The following is a 19,209-nucleotide window of genomic DNA, read 5'->3' on the forward strand; positions in this document are numbered from 1 at the left end:
ACTAAATAAGCAGTTTAATTTTGGTAGAATTGTCATTTTTATTACATTAGCTCGGCCTACCCATGAGCAACTGATATTTGCTCAGTTATTTAGATCTCATTTTCTTTGTGGGAAAAGTGTAATTGTTTTCAAAAAAATTTATGAGTCTGCCTTGGCAGGTAGACTCCCAAGTATTTTATGTTGTCTGAAGTTTCATTGAATGGGATAAGAAAGTGGTTTTTAACTGAATATGAAAATGCATAACTTTTATTTTTTCTCTTCACTTAGATACATACATATATATATACATATATATATACATACATATACATAGTTAGCATTTATATATATACCTTTAGAACTATGTGGAACAGTGGATAATGGAGTGAAGAAGAAATGAGTTCAAATCCTGTCTGAAATAATAAGTATCTAATCCTGGGCAAGTCATTTAACCTCTATCAGTCTCAGTTTCCTCAACTATAAAATGAGGGTAATAATAACTCATCTCCCAAGGTTGTATGCAAAATGCTTTGTAAATGCTTTTGCAATTTTATTGGAACCATAGGATTTTCTTTTGAAATCTGATACTATGCTATATGTGTGTTTATATGTCATTTCACTATCACTAGAATTAATGGTAGAGATAGTTATGATAGAGATTTGTTATGGGATTGGGATCGTCATATTTGAGTCTCTTAACCATATAGTTCTTGTGTGCTTTTGGACTTCCTGTGCTATCTGGGAGGTAATTGGCACCTTATCTTTACCATTTTTTTATGCCTCAAGTGTCAGATTGAGTTCCTCAACATCTCTAATCTAGACAGTCAGAGCAGGTTCTATCTTGGGCATTCTCAATATTAATTGATCACATTATTTTTCATCCCTTACCATGAATTTCTAATTGGAAATATTGTTGAACAAGGAGACAGCATGACCCAATAGACTGCTAACTTTAAGGTCAGAGGACCAGAATTCAAATCTTCTCTTTGTTATTCTCTGTGGGACTTTGGGCAAAATACAAGGTCTATAGCTCACTGTTTGTCTATCTGTACATGAATTGGATTAGATGACTTGTAAGGTCACTTTAAGTTATTAGTCTATTATCCTTTGGGGATAAAGAACCCATATTTGTCATATGATCAGATCTAACTGTATATTCAGACTGTTAGAACATTTCCTAGATTACACATGGGTAAGATGAGTTTTATGTGAGACTAAACTTTTAAGGAAATAAGTGTAATATTAATAATAACAATAAAGTCAATACAAACCAAAAGTTCCAAGTTAGTTCATAGTCCAAAGTGCCTTTTTATAAACTGTTGAAAATTGGCAGGGCTTCTAGAAAAACTGGGGGTTATTCATTTACATTAATAAAAACCCCACTGGAGATATGAAGTCAATATTCTTTTTAATTTGTTTAGCCAGGAAATTATGACAATGCCTACTATGCAGATTCAGCAGCCATCATTACTGATTGTCCAACAAATAGCCATTAATTCAATGATGAAATCTTTGATCCATTCATTCTTTAAAATAAGGTTATTTAGTTTCCAATCAGTTTTAGCTCTCTCTCTCTCTCTCTCTCTCTCTCTCTCTCTCTCTCTCTCTCTCTCTCTCTCTCTCTCTCCATGGTCCTTTATTGCACATGATCATGATTTTTATTGCATCACAGTCTGAAAAAAGATACATTCCAGATTTCTGCCTTTCTTCATTTGATTATGAGATTTTTGTGCTCTAATACAGAGTCAATTTATATGTAGGTGTTGTGTGCCACAGAAAAGAAAGTATATTCCAGTCTATCTCCATTCAGTTTTCTCCAGAGGTCTATCATATCTAAGTTTTCTAACATTCTATTCACCTCCTAATTTTCCTTCTTGTTTATTTTATAGTTAGATTTATCTAATTCTGAGAGAGGGAAATTGAGATCTTCTACCAGTAGAATTTGTTGACTATGTCTTCCTGTAATTCATTCAGCTTCTCCTCTAAGAATTTAGCTGTTTTACTGCTTGGTGCATATATATATTTAGTGTTGAAATTACTTCATTGTCTATGATACATTTTAAGGAGGATATAGCTTCCTTCCTTATCTCTATTAATGAAATCTATTTTTGCAGCTGCTCTGTCTGAGCTAAGGAATTCTACCCCTGATTTTTCACTTCAGCTGAAGCATTATATATTCTACTCCAGCCTTTTACCTTTACACCATTTATTCTCTGTATTTGCTCTGCGTCATATATATTTGTTGTAGCAATATATTGTGGAATTCTATTTTTTAATCCACTGTTATTCACCTTCCTTTTATAGGAGAGCTCATCCCATTCAAATTCAAAATTATGATTACTAACTATTGCCCTCCATACTATCTCACCTCCATTTGCATTTCCCTCTCTTCTTTCATCTTATCCCTCCTCCCCAGGATTTTTCTTTTGAAGACCACCATCCTCAATGTGTTTACCCCCTTCTATCCACCCCTTCCCTTCTTCCTTCCCACCCTTTTATCAGTCCCTCCTTCCCTCTCCATTTCCCCTCCTAATACTTGAAGTGTAAAATAAATTTCTAAGCTCAACTTGTTGAGTCAAATCTGATGAGAGTAATATTCAGGTAGTTCTCAGCTCTTCCCTTCTTCCCCTCTATTGCAATTGGTCCTTTGTAGCTTTTCATGATATGTAATTTACCCCATTCAATACCCACTTTTTCCCCATCTCTTTCCTTTCATATATGTATATATATATATATATATATATATATATGAACATTCAATTAAATCATGAACATGCCATGAATATCCATATCTATAGCCTAAGTATATTCCCTCTGATAAAATTACATTTCTCAAGAGTTATGAGAATCTTTCTCCCAGGTGGGGATGTAACCCATTTAACCTTATTGAATAAGTTTTTCCCCTGTTTATTTTTCATGTATCTCTTGAGTCTCCTATTTGAAGATTAAATTTCCTGTTTAGCTCTGGTCTTTTCAACAGGAAAGATTGAAAGTTACCTATTTTGTTAAATGCCCAACTTTCTCCCTGAAAGAGAAGGTCCAGTTTGGCTGGATAGTGAATAAAATACAAGCTTCCTTGCTCTCCAGAATATCATATTCCAGGCCCTTCAATCCCTCAATGTTGATGCAGCAAGGTTCTGTATAATCTTCACTGTTGTTTCTTGGTATTTGAATTGTTTCTTTCTGCTTACAGAATTTTCTCCTTGATTTGATAATCTAGAATGTGGCTACAATATTCCTTGGTCTTTTCATTTTGGGATCCCTTTCAGGAGAGGACCAATGTATTCTTTCAATGACTATTTTGCCCTCTGGGAAAAATATCAGTTCCCCTTAACTATACCCTGAAGTATCCAGGCTGGTTTTTTTGTTCAAGGTTTTCAGATAATTCTATAATCCTTAAATTGTTTCTCCTCAATCTATTTTCCAGGTCAGTTCTTTTACCAATGAGGAATTTAACATTTTCTTCTGTTTTTTGATTTTGTTTACCAGATCTCATGAAGTCATTAGTTTCCACAGATTCCAATCTTTTTTTAAGATAAGAATTTTCTTCATTTACCTTTTGCATCTCCTATTCCAAGTTTTTAGTTCTATTTTTGAAGGAGTTGCTATGCTTTTCCATTTGCCCAATAATGTTTTTAAGGGAATAATTTTGGTTTTGCATTTGTCCAATTGTATTTTTAAAGGATTTGTTCTCTTCTGTCATTTTTTGTTATAAGATATTAATTTTCTCTTGCAATGTTAATTTTCTCTTGTACTTTTTTCCCCAATTTTTCCATTTCCTTCTTAAACTTCTTTCTGATCTCTTCTAGGAAATGCTTCTAGGCTGGAGATCAATTCTTATTCTTTGAACCTTCATCCTTTCTGTCCTCTTTTTCTGTGCTAGTATCCTTGTTTCCAATATAACATTCAATAGACCCTCCTTTGTGCTGGTCTTTCTTCATTTTGAGATGTTAGCTCTCTCTGGGGTCTTGTGTTGAGGAGGGGCTGACTCACAGACTTTGGTGGTTGAGATCCCTAAAGGCCTTGCTCACTGGAATTGGAAACTCCTGGGGGTTACTCTGGGAACCCTCTGATAAGGAACCAAAAGCTTTCTCTGGATGTCTGTGGTAGAGGTTTCAGTGCTCCCCCACCCTACCCCCTCTACCCCCACCACCACAGGCCTAAGACTGGATCTGTACTGTCCTCACACAATCTGGGTTAGAAATGTCATAAAGCCTCTCACTGGGTAATCAGTGCTGGGGAAGATCTGCCCATACCCTGAGGCAAAGTGCCAATGACTAGGTCTGTTTCTGTGTTTGTGCTAGAGAAGGTCAGACCCTCCCAGAAGAACAATGGGGGAGTCTCTGGAAACATAGGGACTGAAGACTTAGCCTTCCAGACCAGCTGAGAAGACTGGATGGGTCTTTGGGCAGCCAGACTGGAGTTCTCTTCAACTGCCTGCTGCAAATACAGCAAAATATTCTGCCATGCTTCTCAGGTAAGTCCCAAGCCTCACCCATCCACCCCTGCTCTCAGAGAGAGCTCTTCCCATTACAGATATTGCTGGGAGATGTTCCCAATTGTTCTTCTGTTGATTCTGTCGATCCAAAATCTGTTAAGAGGCTTGCAAGATACATATATGTTTTGAGGGAAAGCTCAGAACTCAAAACAGTGCCTGGCTTCTCTCCATCATCTTGTCAGAAGTCTAGGATTCTCTGTCTTGAATCCCCACTGCTACTGCTACATAGGCTTTTATGTATCCATATAGAAAAAAAAAGAGTACAATATTTTAGGACCTAATTTCTTAGAGATAGCCACTACCTCCAGTTTCATCCTTCCCTCTAAATGTTTGGTATTTAGCCAAATAGCCATTGGCTAAAATAGCTAATTACCAAAAATTGGTAAAAACACTTCTAGATTCTCATCTCAACCTTCACTCAGTATGCTATCATCCACCTTGTCCAAGTGCTTAGAAAGCACTTTTTAGGTAGTCTTTCCTAAGATGGAAAGGTGCCCTTGAATTCTAAACCTGAATTTTTTCTTCCCTCTGATGGAAATAACTGTTCAATGGTTTAGCAGGGGCTAGGTGACCCAGTGGATACAGCACTGACCCAAGTTCAAATCTGGCCTCAGACACTAATAAATACTTAAACATGTAACCTTGAGCAAGTTACTTAATCCTATTGGGGGGGGGGGGGAGACCAGTATAGCAAAGGGCTAGCTCAAACTTGATTGGTGAGATTTGTCTTATCAGATTCACTTTTCTTTTGATTTTGGTAAACTATTTCTGAGATTTGTTGTAACCATGCAGGACTCATTTTTGTAAAATCATTGGTTATACTCTATATACATCAGAACTCATTCTGGTTGGCTAATGGGAAGTCCAAAGGGACATTCCTTGACTGTACTGTTAGATTGGCTGCTTAACTATTCTTAAGACTAGAATGAGCAAAGAATTTTAAAAATCAATTTCTTTTAGTGAGATGGAGAACCATCAAATTTTACTAGCTTATTTTCTAAGGTCCTCCAAACTTTGTCATCTGCCTCTCTGTTCAGAAATCCCCTCTGGGCCTTGCCACCTATACCATCTGTGCACCATTAGGACTAAAAGGCCTTGCTCTCTGCCCCATAGCTATCCTTTTTTCAAAAGGGTGGTATACTACAATTAGAGTGTGAATTCCTTAATAAAGTGAGGAATTTCTTTTTTTGATTAACAATAATTATTATTAAATTAATTTATTAATTGTAATGAATAGTTAATTAAATTGTTGAATTAATATTAATTAAATTAAATAAATTATTTTTAAAAATTCATTTTGAAGTCAAATCATAGACAATAAAAAGAATATTTTCATGTACACAGCACAATCTAAAAAGAGGATTCACTATAAAACCATTAATTTATATTTCATACTTTAAAAAACTATGTAATACTTAACATTTTTTGTAGTTACTCTGCTTTCAATGTTTTTTTTGTCTAAATTTTCTTTTATTATATTTTTTCCTTCTCTCCACCCCCACACTAGAGATGATTACCATTAGACACAAATATGTATGGATGCAAAACCACTCTATAAATATTTCTATTCTTTAGTTCTTTCTCCAGAGGGGACATAATCTTTCTTCATGGTCCTTTGTAGTTAATTGAAGTATTTATACCACTCAAAATGAATTATCATATTTCCCCATGTATAAAACATGTCCATTTAAGAGGCACTTTAATTTGGGGGTCCAAAATTTGAAAAAAAGTTATTGAACTCAAGTTTTATTCATTATGAAATTGAAGGAACTTCTGTTCATAGTTTTCAGGCATCTTTTGGACAAGTCTGGTGAGTGGATGCATGCTTAGTCCAATCCATTTCATGAACCTGAAGCACCAATTCTGTTCTCCTTTAAAATCAATCAAACTTCTTTTTCATCAGCAATTCTTTTTGCCTCATGTAAACCAGCTTTGTGGACACAGGAATTCCAATTGCTCTTTGTTCTTCTATCCATCTCTTCACTTCCCTCTCTAACTCAGACCATTTTGCTAACTTTCCTCTCATGGCCTTCTTCTGTCATGGCATTTTCAGTAGGGTTATTTCTTCCCATAGCCATTCTCAGATTGTTTTCTCAGTTGGAAGAGGACCAAAATGACATTTGGCAGTACAATTTCCATTCACCTTTGCAAACTGGAACTTGAACTTGAATTCAGCACTGAATGAAAATCTTTTCTGAGCCATTTCTGGGCAGAACGTGCAAAATGTAATATACCAGTAACAAATGCAAAACAATGAGTGCAAAGACAACAAGTAAAAAAGCAAGAAATGCAAGTAAAAAATCTACAACAGCGAGCACAAAAACAAGTGAGAAATGCAAGTTAAAAAACTACAACCACTGTATAAGACACCCCCAGTTTTTATACCTCAAATTTTTCCCAAAAGGTTGCATCTTATACATGAGGAAATATGATAGTTTCCAGAGTTATTCTTAAAGCAATATTGCTGCTACTGTGTTCAATGTTCTCTTGGTTGTGCCTATTTTTTCTTCATTATTTCAGTCATGTCTTTCCATGATATTTTTCCCCAAAAATCAAATGAACTAGGAATTTCTTGAATGTTCTATTTATATCGCCACCCCTTACTAAAGTACTTATTGTTTATTCTTTGTTTCTGGAGAGGATCAATGACATACAGTAGAGTCACTTTACCAGAAGTCATATATTGAGTCCCTTTCCTGGACTCTTATGTTGAGTCCCCTTCTGCACTCACTCAATCTTCCCCAGGTGAGCATTGGAGGGGTGGGAGGCAAGGATGACAAGGGAAACAAGTACTCCATGAAGATCTCCAAGTGTTCCATTCATTTACCAAAACACCAGTGCTTAAATGCCTTCCCAGTCTCTAATCCACTCCCATTCCCATGGGACTTAGTAAGATAAGACTCTGGTGCTCAAGGATACCAGGTGGAGATAATTTACAGTGCTCCCACACACAACAGTCCCTAACAACATCCCAGGATGATGTCTAGACTTTCAAATGAATTAATTGGATTTAAGTGAGACAGAGTGCACAAAGTTTTGAGCTTCACTCTCTCTTCTCAAGTCAGCAAAGTCCAGTGAAAGGACAAAAGTTAAGACAAAGACAATGACAATGACCCAAAAAGTAGATTACCTTGACATCTTTGATGTGTGACTAAACTCTAAAGGCTCTTCAACACCTGCTTCAACCACCTTCATGATCACTGGAATGCCTTTTTATCATCCATCCATCACATGTTTGCATTTGGGAAATGTAAATGACAACATCTTTTTGCCCAATTTGTCCCCTAATTCTCCCATGGGTTTGAGGTCTAACAGTTTCCCTCAACCTGATATAGCCCATCTGCCAAGACAATTTTACTGGAATGTGACTACTACACATGCTATAGCTTTTTGGAGTCATGGGTGGGATGGATTGTTCAAGGAGTACAAGCACCTCTGATGTGAGGGCTTCATGAGTTCTTCTCAGGGATGCTCATCTTCCTATGGTGTTCAACTGTTACCCAGTTCTCTCACCTGTGACTCCAAGTACTAATTAAATGCTTTTTCATCCATTCATCAGTTCCTCCAGTATTCAAAGTATATATAGAGACCAAAGCATTCTAGGAAAATCAGTTTTTACTTCTTTACTGATGCCATGACTACTGCAACATTCTACCCATGTGTATTCCACCACACTCTTTCTGATATCCAAGGAATAGAAAGTCGGGAGGGGGGGGAAGAAAAGGTAAGAAAGGTTCTCACAACTCTCTACTTTATTTTTATTTCCTTTTTTTACCCTTAATAGAAATAAGAAGAGAGAGAGAAAATATAAATAATGAGAAAACACTCAAAAACCCACCATAGAATTATAAATTTCCCTGGTTGCATGAGGAAACCTACCATTAGAGATTAGACCAAGAAATTTAAGTCAAAGAATTTCTATTGCCCAAATTATGACCTACAACTGGGACTGTCAAATTGGTCCACCAAAAAGTCTATCTTTGACAGGGTATAGGATAATAATATCATAGATTTAGAAACAGAAGAGATCTTATAAACCATCTTGTCCAACTTCCTCATTTTATAGATGACAAGATAGGGCCCAAAGACATTGTTTGAAATCACCCCTACATAGTAAGTTAACAAAGTCAGGATTTGAACCCATATCTTTTGAACTCTATATCAGATTGATTTTGCATTTGGAAAATGTAAATGTAAATGACAGTGTAGTCTGTGAAACTCATAAATTCTCACTACTATGGAAGTTTACATCTTTAATACTGTTCTCCCAGGGGCGCCATATGGCTGTGAATCATGGAACACCATGATATTAGAACAATTACAATTATAAATAACCCAAAGCATAATTGAAAGGCTCATGGTGGATGTAGATGAGCTTAATTAAGCTACTAGCAATGTCTTGTGTGTAAAAAGAAGTAAAAAAATGTTATCAAGAATACATATGAGGAGTGGAGTCAAGATGGCAGACTAAAGGCAAGGACTGCTGTGAGATCTCTCCCAAACTACTCCAAATACCTTTAAATAATGATTCTAATCAAACTCTAGAGTGACAGAACTGATTAAAAGACAGAGTGAAGCAATTTTCCACCCCAAGTTGTCTTACTTGGAAGATTCAAGGGAAGGGTGTGTTACAATGGGTTAGAAAGGGCCCACAGTGCAGCCCAGGCCACACCACAGCAACCTACCAGCCATTCAGGAACAGACCATGGGGTGCCTGGGTCCCTGGGGGTGCTTTGGTCCTGGGGAGTGCAGCAGCAGTGGTTTCCAGACTTCTCACCCTAGAGAATGCCAAGGAAAATTGAGAAGGTCAGAAGGAAATCTCTGCTACACCAGTGAGAGGGGAACTCAATCCAGAATAGGCCTAAGCACAGCCCCAGTCCCAGGGGACCAGGAGCAGACTTAGAGAACCAGTTGTCAGGAGACCACCAGGCAGATGCTTCTAGAGCTTTTGCAGAGGTCTCTTTGCTATCCCTGAGGCAGGAATCTGCTGTTTCACCCTTACTCAGATATTGGTCACAGTCTGGGGCCCCAGTCCCCAGAAAGAGGAACAGAAACACAACAGAGGATACTGCCTGCAGGGGAGCAGGGACTCTTCTCATGGTTTCAGGGAAGAAAGGAGTGTTTGTGGTCATCCACAGACCATAGCACAGCCCAGGAGAGCAATCAAAGCCTCTCATAAGACTTTGGAGGAATTGAGAATTTACACATCCCTTGGGTGTGTCCCTGAAAACAGCTGTAAAAATTCTCAAAACCTTGGAACAATGTGTTCTTCACCCTAGAAGTAGAACCCCAACTTAACAAAGACTTAAAATCAAATCATTGGCTGGGAAAATGAGCAAACAGAAGAAAAAAGATTCAACCATAGACAATTGCTTCTATGGAGGATCAAAAGACACACTCAGAACATAACAAAGTCAAAGCTTCTGTATCCAAAACAAAAAAATTTTGAATTGCTCTCAGGCTATGGAAGAACTCAAAAAATATTTTGAAAATCAAGTAAGGGAGGTAAAGGAAAAATTGGAAAGAGAAATGAGAGTGATGTGGGAAAATCATAAAATTCAAGTCAGAAGTTTAGTGAAGGAGATACAAAAAAAACTGAAGAAAATAACATCTCAGAAACTAGTTTGGCTCAAATGGAAAAAGCAGTCCGAAAAACATCAGTGAGGAGAAGAATGCCTTAAAGAGGAGAACTGGACAGATGGAAAAAGAGATACAAAAGCTCTCTGAAGAAAATAATTCCTATAAAGCATCAGTCATCAAAACAGTTTGGTATTGGCTAAGAAATAGAGTGGTGGACCAGTGGAATAGACTAGGTGTAAAAGCAGGAGATGATTATAGTAATCTGCTGTTTGATAAACCCAAAGAGTCTGACCATTGGGATAAAAACTCCCTCTTTGATAAAAACTGCTGGGATAATTGGAAGTTAGTATGGAAGAAACTTAGATTAGACCAACACCTCACACCCTTTACCAAGATAAGATCCAAATGGTTACAGGACATAGACATAAAAAACAATATTATAAGCAAATTAGAAGATCAAAGACTAGTCTACCTGTCAGATCTATGGAAAGGAGAACAGTTTATGACTAAGGAAGAGTTGGAGAACATCACCAAAAACCAATTAGATGATTTCAATTACATTAAATTAAAAAGCTTTTGCACAGATAAAACGAATGTAATCAAGATCAAAAGAAATGCAATAAATTGGGAAACAATCTTTACAACTAATGATTCTGACAAAGGACTCATTTCTAAAATATACAGAGAACTGAGTCATATTTTTAAAACAAAAAGCCATTCCCAAATTGACAAATGGTCAAAGAATATGCAAAGGCAATTTACAGATGAGGAGATCAAAGCAATCCATAGCCATATGAAAAAATTCTCTAAATCCTTAATTATTAGAGAAATGCAAATTAAAGCTTCTCTGAGGTAACACCTCACACCTCTCAGATTGGCCAGTATGACCAGGAAGGATAATGATCATTGTTGGAAGGGATGTGGGAAATCTGGGACACTATTACACTGTTGGTGGAGCTGTGAACTCATCCAACCCTTCTGGAGAGCTATTTGGAACTATGCCCAAGAGCAACAAAAATGTGCATACCCTTTGACCCAGAAATACCACTATTGGGTCTATACCCTGAAGAGATGAGGAAAAAGGGTAAAAACATTACTTGTACAAAAATATTTATAGCAGCCCTGTTTGTGGTGGCAAAGAATTGGAAATCCAGTAAATGTCCTTCAATTGGGGAATGGCTTAGCAAACTGTGGTATATGTATGTCATGGAACACTATTCTATTAGAAGCCAGGAGGGACAGGATTTCAGGGAAACCTGGAGGGATTTGCATGAACTGATGCTGAGTGAGATGAGCAGAACCAGAAAAACACTGTACACCCTAACAGCAACATGGGAGTGATGTTCAACCTTGAAGGACTTGCTCATTCCAACAGTGCAACAATTGGGAACAATTTTGGGCTGTCTGCAAAAGAGAGTACCATCTGTATCCAGATAAGGAGCTGTGGAGTTTAAACAAAGTACAAGGACTATTCCCTTTAATTTAGAAAAAAAAAAGATATCTTATTGTCTGATCTTGTTACCTCTGAGAATTCTGTTCTCTTTAAGGATATGATTTCTCTCTCATAACACCCAATTTGGATCAAGGTACAACATGGAAACAAAGTAAAGACTGACAGAGTGCTATCTGTGGGGTGGGGGTGGTGGGAGGGAAGCAAGATTGGGGGAAATTGTAAAACTCAAATAATATCTTTAATAAAAATAAATTTAAAAACAAAGAAAATAATTCCTTCATGGGCAGCTAGGTGGTTCAGTTGATAGAACACTGGCCTTGGAGTCAGGAGTACCTGGGTTCAAATCCAGCCTCAGACACTTAATAATTACCTAGCTGTGTAGCCTTGGGCAATCCACTTAACCCCATTACCTTGCAAAACCTTAAAAAAAATTCCTTCAAATGAAGAATGGAGCTAAGGGAAGTTGATGACTTTGTGAGAAATTAAGAAATAATAAAACAAACCCAAAAGAATGAATACTAGAAGAAAATGTGAAATATGTTGTTGGAAAAACAACTGACCTGGGAAACAGATCTAGAAGAGAGAATTTTAAAATTATTGGACTACCTGAAAGTCATGACCAAAAAAAGCCCCTGCCCTGATATCCTAGAAGCAAAGGGTAAAATAGAAATTGAAAGAATCCATTAATGACCTTCTGAAAGAGATACCCAGATGAAAACTTCCAGGAATATTATAGCCAAATTTCAGAACTCAAGGAGAAAATATTGCATGCAGCCAGAAAGAAGCAATTCCAGTAGTGTAGAACTACTATCAAGATAACACAAGTTTTAGCAGTTTCTACACATGGGGCTCATAGGGCTTAGAATAAGATACTCTAGAAAGCAAAAGAGCTTGGATTACAATCAAGAATCAACTACCCAGGTGGCTAGGTGGTACAATGGATAGAGCACCAGCCTTGGAGTCAGGAGTACCTGGGTTCAAATCTGACCTCAGACATTTAATAATTACCTAGCCATGTGGCCTTGGGCAAACCACTTAACCCCGTTGCCTTGAAAAAATATAAAAAAAAAGAATCAACTACTCAACAAAATCAAACATACTCTTTCAGGAGAAAAATAAATGAACATTCAATAAAATAGGGGATTTTCAAACTTTTTGGATGAAACAATCAGAGCTAAACAGAAAATTCAGTCTTCAAGTACAAAACTTAGATGAAGCATAGAAAGGTAGAACTGGAAGGGCAAATAATGAGGGACTTAATGATGTTGAACTTCTTGTATTTATGCATGGGAAGATAATATTGATAACTCATAGGAATCTTCTTGGTTATTAGAGCATTTAGAAGGACCATATATAGACAAGGCACAGGAGGAAGTTGAATTGAAGGTATATTAAAATGATGGAGGTAATAAGGAAGAAAATAATGTGCTTAGAGAAAGGGAGAGGTAGAATGGGTAAGATATTTCATCATTTTAAGAAGATATTGTTGTGAAAAAAATGTTTTACAAACTTTAAAGAATTGTGTTTTTTAAAAAAAAAAAAGGTAATATGGTGTAATGGATAGAGAGCTGGTCTAGGTTCCTCTCACCTCTAACACCTAATCTGTGGGTTTAAATTTACATGTAACCCTGGGCAAATTGTATCCTCTCAGTGTGATTGCAAAGCAAGTACTGATCTGCCTCATTAGGAGTTCCTTGTACCATACCAATGAAATTACAAATCCAAACAAAATTTTTTTAAATAGAAAAGATGGAAGAATAATCATAGCTAAAATACTCAGTGTGTTATAGTCTATGCATAATTCCATACTATTTCTACTACTACCGGCAAGAGGAAGAGAAATTTGTTGAACAAACATAAAGGTGAGAGGATTGTTCAGTGAAGAAGTTTGCTCTCACCCTCTATCCACTCAATGAAATGACTTTGGAAGGAGTCCCTCATCAAGAACTAAGGAGAGTTGTTTAGGTTGCTCTCTGATCATCTGAGAAGAAAAAAGTATACCCCACTTATCTAATTTCAATGACTTGGTGAAAGAGGAAGTTTTATACCCAACCATGCTCTTAAACAGTGGAAAGATGAGCCAGGGATAGGATGGGGCCCACATGACTGAGTATTGTGCAGTGCCTAAAGCAAGGCAAGGTGTAAACTTGTTTGGAAATAGAACAAAGTGAGTAAATAGGAGGGGGAGGGGAGGGGAAAAATCGATTGTTTGAAGGCATAGCTATACTTAAACCAACAGGAGAAGGAGATAATTTCCTAGATCTAGGGTCCTTAACCTCCGGTTCATAGATTCCATCTCCACCATGAAGTCTCTGGACAGATTTCATGAGGTCTATGAATTTGGATAGGAAAAATATATAACTTTATTTTTACTAATCAATAACTGAAATTTAGTGTTCTCTTCAATTATCTAAAAATATTATTCTTAGAAAGGGTCCATAGGCTTCACCAGATTGGTAAAAAATCCCTGTCACAAAAAAAGATTAAGAACTCCTGCCAGGGAACCAAATTCAGTTCCTCACTAGTGTTTGCAGTTCTAGAGCCATCCACTATCAGAGTCCTGAATATGGAGCAGTTTTGTTCTCAAATTAATTTTAAGAGATAGAATTGGGGATACGGAGAGAGAGAAAGACATTGTACTTATTTGGTAATGTGGTTGATACTGTTTTTCATTACTTTAATATTAATTTAACTCCTAATTAAGTTTTTAGTATTTTAAAATCTTCATTGCCTGGATCTATTAGCATGGCAAGTACCTGAAAGGTTACACTTTCAACTTTAGAAGTTCCTAAGTTTCAAATAACTCAAGAAAGCCAAATTACTGAAAGTCCCCAAATCAAATATGAATCCATGCAGATCACAGAAAGGGTTCCCTTGGGCTGCCAATATAGACTATTACTCCTATTAGGGATAGGGATTAAATCTATGATTTCATTGATCTAGGGAATTCCCAGATGGGAAAAATTCCCTCTACCAAGGCAAGATGGCACCTTCTGTGCAATTTATAGTCTTAGAGAATTGCCTAGAAAACTGGAAAATTAAGAGTCTTGCCTAGAATAAGAACCATAGATAGTAATTTACTCTTCTGGGTTTTAAAACCAACTTTCTATCCATCACACTATGCTGCTCCTCTAATATTATTATTAAAGTCCTTCAAGTATGCCTCATTTTCCTTTCCCATGAACTTTCTTGTGGTTAACTCCTCAAACCATTCACTGACAAAGGCTGTTGGCAGTTCTAGAAATAACAATATAGTCTTCTGTCCTGGTGTAATGAACTACTGACTAGTCTACAAGCTCACACTTATTAGTGTTGTTTTTTATCCTTCATTCTTGAAGAGAACCACAACATCAGGAATATGATGCCATGACCTGCAATGTGAATTAGTAAGGGAGGGCTGTGCAAAGACACCAGCCTCACTTTCTCTCTGGAGATGCCCCTGGATACAGTGGGAGGTCTTGGTTTTTAATGCTAAGGTCTTTAACAGGCATCTGTTTGACTGGGGCAAAACCTAGTTAATGATCTAGGCTAGGTAATAACTCTGGGGTGAAGACATAGATATTTTATTGATTGTTGAGCCAAGACTGAAAGATCATTCAAATCATCAGAACAAAGCAAGACTTATATTTTCCACACTATTTCAACTGTTTTGAATAAGAGATGTGCTATATGTCTCTGAAGAGATAAAACGTTCAAGTCCTCCTCTACCTAGGACCATTATGTGGTCCATGAATGCATTCTTATTTTTGTTTGATTGTTTTTTTATTTGTTTTTCACCTTTTTTGCATTTGCTCTTTTCTGATTTAGAAGAAGGAATATTGAAGTGGTACAGTAGATAGAGAACAAAGTCCATAGTCAAGAAGATTTGAGTTCAAATCTGGCCTTAAGCACTTGCTGTGTGACCCTATGCCAATCATTTTATCCCTGTTTGTCTCAGTTCCCATTCTAAGGATGGAGAAGGAAATGGCAAACCATTCAAGTATCTTTGCCAAGTAAATCCATGAATAAAGTCTATAGGATCATGCAGAGTTCGACACAACTGAATGACTGAATAACAATATTGAAAATGATTACAATTCTATGAAATTCAAAGATAAGTATAATAAATGTCAGAAGTTTTGGAGCTGAAATTGATACTAGGATTTGCTAGAAAAGAGAGAGTAAGAAACAAAACCAGGAGAAGCCTATCTGACAGCATAGATCCAAGGCAGCCAAGAAGTAGCTAAAACTATCCATTTGTTGGTTAAATGGAATTTGGAAGTGAATTTGGTGGATAAACATCATATAGAAGCTATTTCATGATTGAAGCCATCCTACTGGAACCAAGAATATGGGGGAAAGAGTATCCAAGTATTTGGGGAAAATGTTTATATATTCTGTTATTAAATCTTCTCAGTAAAAAATGCCTTTGCAAAAGTTAATTGATATTTACTGATTAAATGAAACTAAGGTACTAGTTTCTGGCAGTTAACATTGGTTAGTATATACTGAAAAGGCAAATACTAGGACACCAATCTTTGCTCAGTACATACTGAAATAGAGACTTTAACCAATAACACCAGAGGAAATACACTTCCACACCTTAGAAGGGATATATAGCTAGTCTTATTTTGGGAACCTGGCTAGTCTGGCCCAATAGAAGTTGGAATAAGTCTCTTCAAGAGCTTATGAGAACCTCTCTAGCATTGCCTTTGGCATGATACTTGCCTGTTGAAAGCTCTCAAGGTAAATGAGTTCAAGAACAGTGCTTTTCATAACCGCTAGAAAATGAAATTGGCTATAAATTCAGAGATTGTTGGGCAGAATATTCATTTCCTTTAGGGTATGTTATCAATTATGGAAAATGTTCCTTGCACCTTACCTAGGTCCAAAGAATGGTTTGGCATTTCTTTCTCATCACTTGGCTCTAGAAAGGCTTCAATTGCACAGCCAAGTCAATAACACTTGAGAGAGCACAATAAAATCAGAAATGCTGTGCACTTTGCTAACAACAAAATCTTGGGAATGTGAAGCATAAACTGACCGTGGAAATGAAAAACAAGCAAATTTGGCTTAATTGCAAATAATGGCTCTGCAACCTTGTAATTGGGAGGGGGTAGAGGAGACAGGGCTGCACTTCAGAACCAAAGCAATCATGAAATATCCCCACATTAGTGATTTGCACAAACATCAAACATGTGGTCAGAAAAAAAAAGGAAAAAAGATTCAGAAACCCTGAGAAAGATAATGGGATTTTTCTTAATTTGGTCTGCTAGGGATATATTAAGTAGGGCAACAGTCTCCATGTGGAGTTGATGTTGTTTATATTTTGGTTTCTAATTAGCATAGTCATTCTGCAGCCTTCTAGCTGACTTCCCATTCCATATAAATCTCATTTGGCCTTGAGGAAGGTTATTAGAGCATCCTCAATGAGCACAAATTAAGAGGACTGTCTGCCAAATAGCATGAAGGCCTAATGTGTTGAGGGCAAGCACCCAGGCCTGAATCCAGGTTGGCACCTAACAAAGCTGGCAAACAAGAGTCACTATGAATAACAGATCAATGTTTCTCAACACCTCCCCCCACACACACACCCACCAATTCTCCCACCTCCCAATGTTGCCCTGGTCAAGGCAATTTCATAATAAAAAATGTGATATTGAAGGGATGTGAAAGCCATAAAGAAAAGATTTAAAATTGATTTTGAAAGTTTCTAAACTAGGCCATAGAATGGATGGCTTGTATTGAAGTCACTGCTTAGTCTCTCTCCTAAAACTCCTTATAAGAGAGTGACATTTCAATTTTCCCCGGCTTTGGGAAGTTTGATTTTACAGCTCTACAACTCAGTCTTTGCGAAGCACCTTCTAGCTGTGATAATAAAGTATACTGAGTGGGGATATGGACAACATTGATAAAGAGGCACTAATCCTTATCCTCTGTGAAAAATTGTCTGAAGGCAGATTCCAACCCAAAGAAAAAAAGAAAAAGAAGAAGAGGAAGAATGCTAAACATGACTATGACTGACCTATTTTTCAATAAGCAATTGGGAGCTCAAGCACTTTTTTTGACTAATATTTTGTTCGTAAAAAAGAGCAGGAGACTTAAGGGAAAAAATTTGTGAAAGAATATTGTCATCAAAGTCTAGCTTTATGCTGTGTCTGTGGAGAGAAGATGAAGTAAAAAGTCATTTTAAGGAGCTTTGGGGGATCTAACTGCATTGATCCCAAAGATCTTTGTAAGATCTGCTTTTGTGGTTGGAGATTTCCTTTTTACATTGCTGGTAGCAAAAGCATTGGAAGGAGGCCTCCAATGTTGTTCATAAAGTTTTATCAAACCTCAGATGAGCATAATTTGTAGCCAAACCTCCCCCTACTGTGAGGAACAGAATGCTAATGATCTGAGAATCTGGTCTAGCCCCAAAACAGCTAAGAATTACAACACCCCTGACAACATACTGCAAATTCCCTACAATTAAACTTTACTAAAAAAAATGAACTTCAATCATTTTTCATATCCAATTTGAATGTATCAGCCAGTTGGTTAGCCAGCATCATTTACTAAAGCCAAATGCACAGAGAGTCAGAGATAGATATTATAGATATTGGTATTCCTGCCTCTAGTTCCTCCCCTTTCCACTCCAAACTGTCATAATTATAATTCTCCTAATGCGAAGTTATGCCATTCCCCTGTTCTTGAAACCTCAGAGGCTTCCCAATTGCTTATAAAATATAATGCAAATTCCTTAACCTGTTCTTTTAGGCTCCCCACTTTTGACTCCACTGTTCCATTTCACAACACTCCCCATCATGGGATCTACTCTACAGTAGATCTGAGCTGTGGGTGTTCTATCATCTTCTGCCATCATCTGTAATTTTGAGTAAGCTATCCTCTATGACTGAAATCTGTTCTTGTCTTCTCTGCCTATATGTTAGAATGTAAATTCCTTAAGAATAGAAATAGTTTCATTATTTTCATTTGTAACTCTCATGCTTAATACAGTGTCTGATAGATAGTGGGTATTTATTAGATCCTTAATGACTGAAATTTACTCTTTCTTCAAGGCCCAACTTAGGTGCCACCTAAGTCATTAAATTTTCCCTCATTTACCACCTCATCTCTATCTTCTCTGCCATATTTTCCTAAGGCACTTTACCCGAGTCTCTCCTTTTACCTATCACATTCAACTCCATATAATACTTGTTTGCATACATGCCATCCCTCTCACCTGTACAGATTTCACCCCAAAAGCTCCTTGAGGGCAAAGATGAAGTAATGTTTCATCTGATTCCCAGGGGCCATTAAAGTTTCTGGCATATAGTTGAAACAGTATTGTTGGATTCAAGTGAAGTGAAGTTTCTATATAGTTCTTTTGAATAAAGGAATAATCAGGATGACAGCTCTCTGAGATGCAGAGAACTCTGCTTCTTAGTAATAGTTAAGTAAAAGAAAAGTTATGTTGAGTTCAATTTAGGGGCCTTCAGTACCACTATCAATCAATTTCCAAAATAATGTTTCCATTAGTTTTATAGGACCCTAAATAGTTTGCTGTACTTGGACAGAGTCTACTTGGTCACTCATAAACTGACAGACTATCTGCAAATAGATAGGCTTTGGAACAAATATAAGAAAACCCTAGAGTATGGCATATAGTTGTAGTTTTCTTGTTTATATTTTAGAGATCTCATACTCCAAGATTTTTAGAATCTTGAAAGCTTCTGTT

At 36.9% G+C, this 19,209-nt stretch overlaps 1 long non-coding RNA gene across 1 annotated transcript in view; it reads left to right on the forward strand.

Annotated features, from left to right (window-relative positions):
• Positions 1-4,241: 4,241 nt before the first annotated feature.
• The window catches only part of LOC141520098 (uncharacterized), a 53,230-nt gene continuing 38,262 nt past the window's right edge, over positions 4,242-19,209 (forward strand). Inside the window, exon 1 of the long non-coding RNA XR_012477545.1 lies at positions 4,242-4,456. This is a non-coding gene — a long non-coding RNA (uncharacterized LOC141520098). The remainder of the gene's footprint in view (positions 4,457-19,209) is intronic.

The sequence above is a fragment of the Macrotis lagotis genome, chromosome 4 (assembly GCF_037893015.1).
Source record: "Macrotis lagotis isolate mMagLag1 chromosome 4, bilby.v1.9.chrom.fasta, whole genome shotgun sequence".
NCBI lineage: Eukaryota > Metazoa > Chordata > Mammalia > Peramelemorphia > Peramelidae > Macrotis > Macrotis lagotis.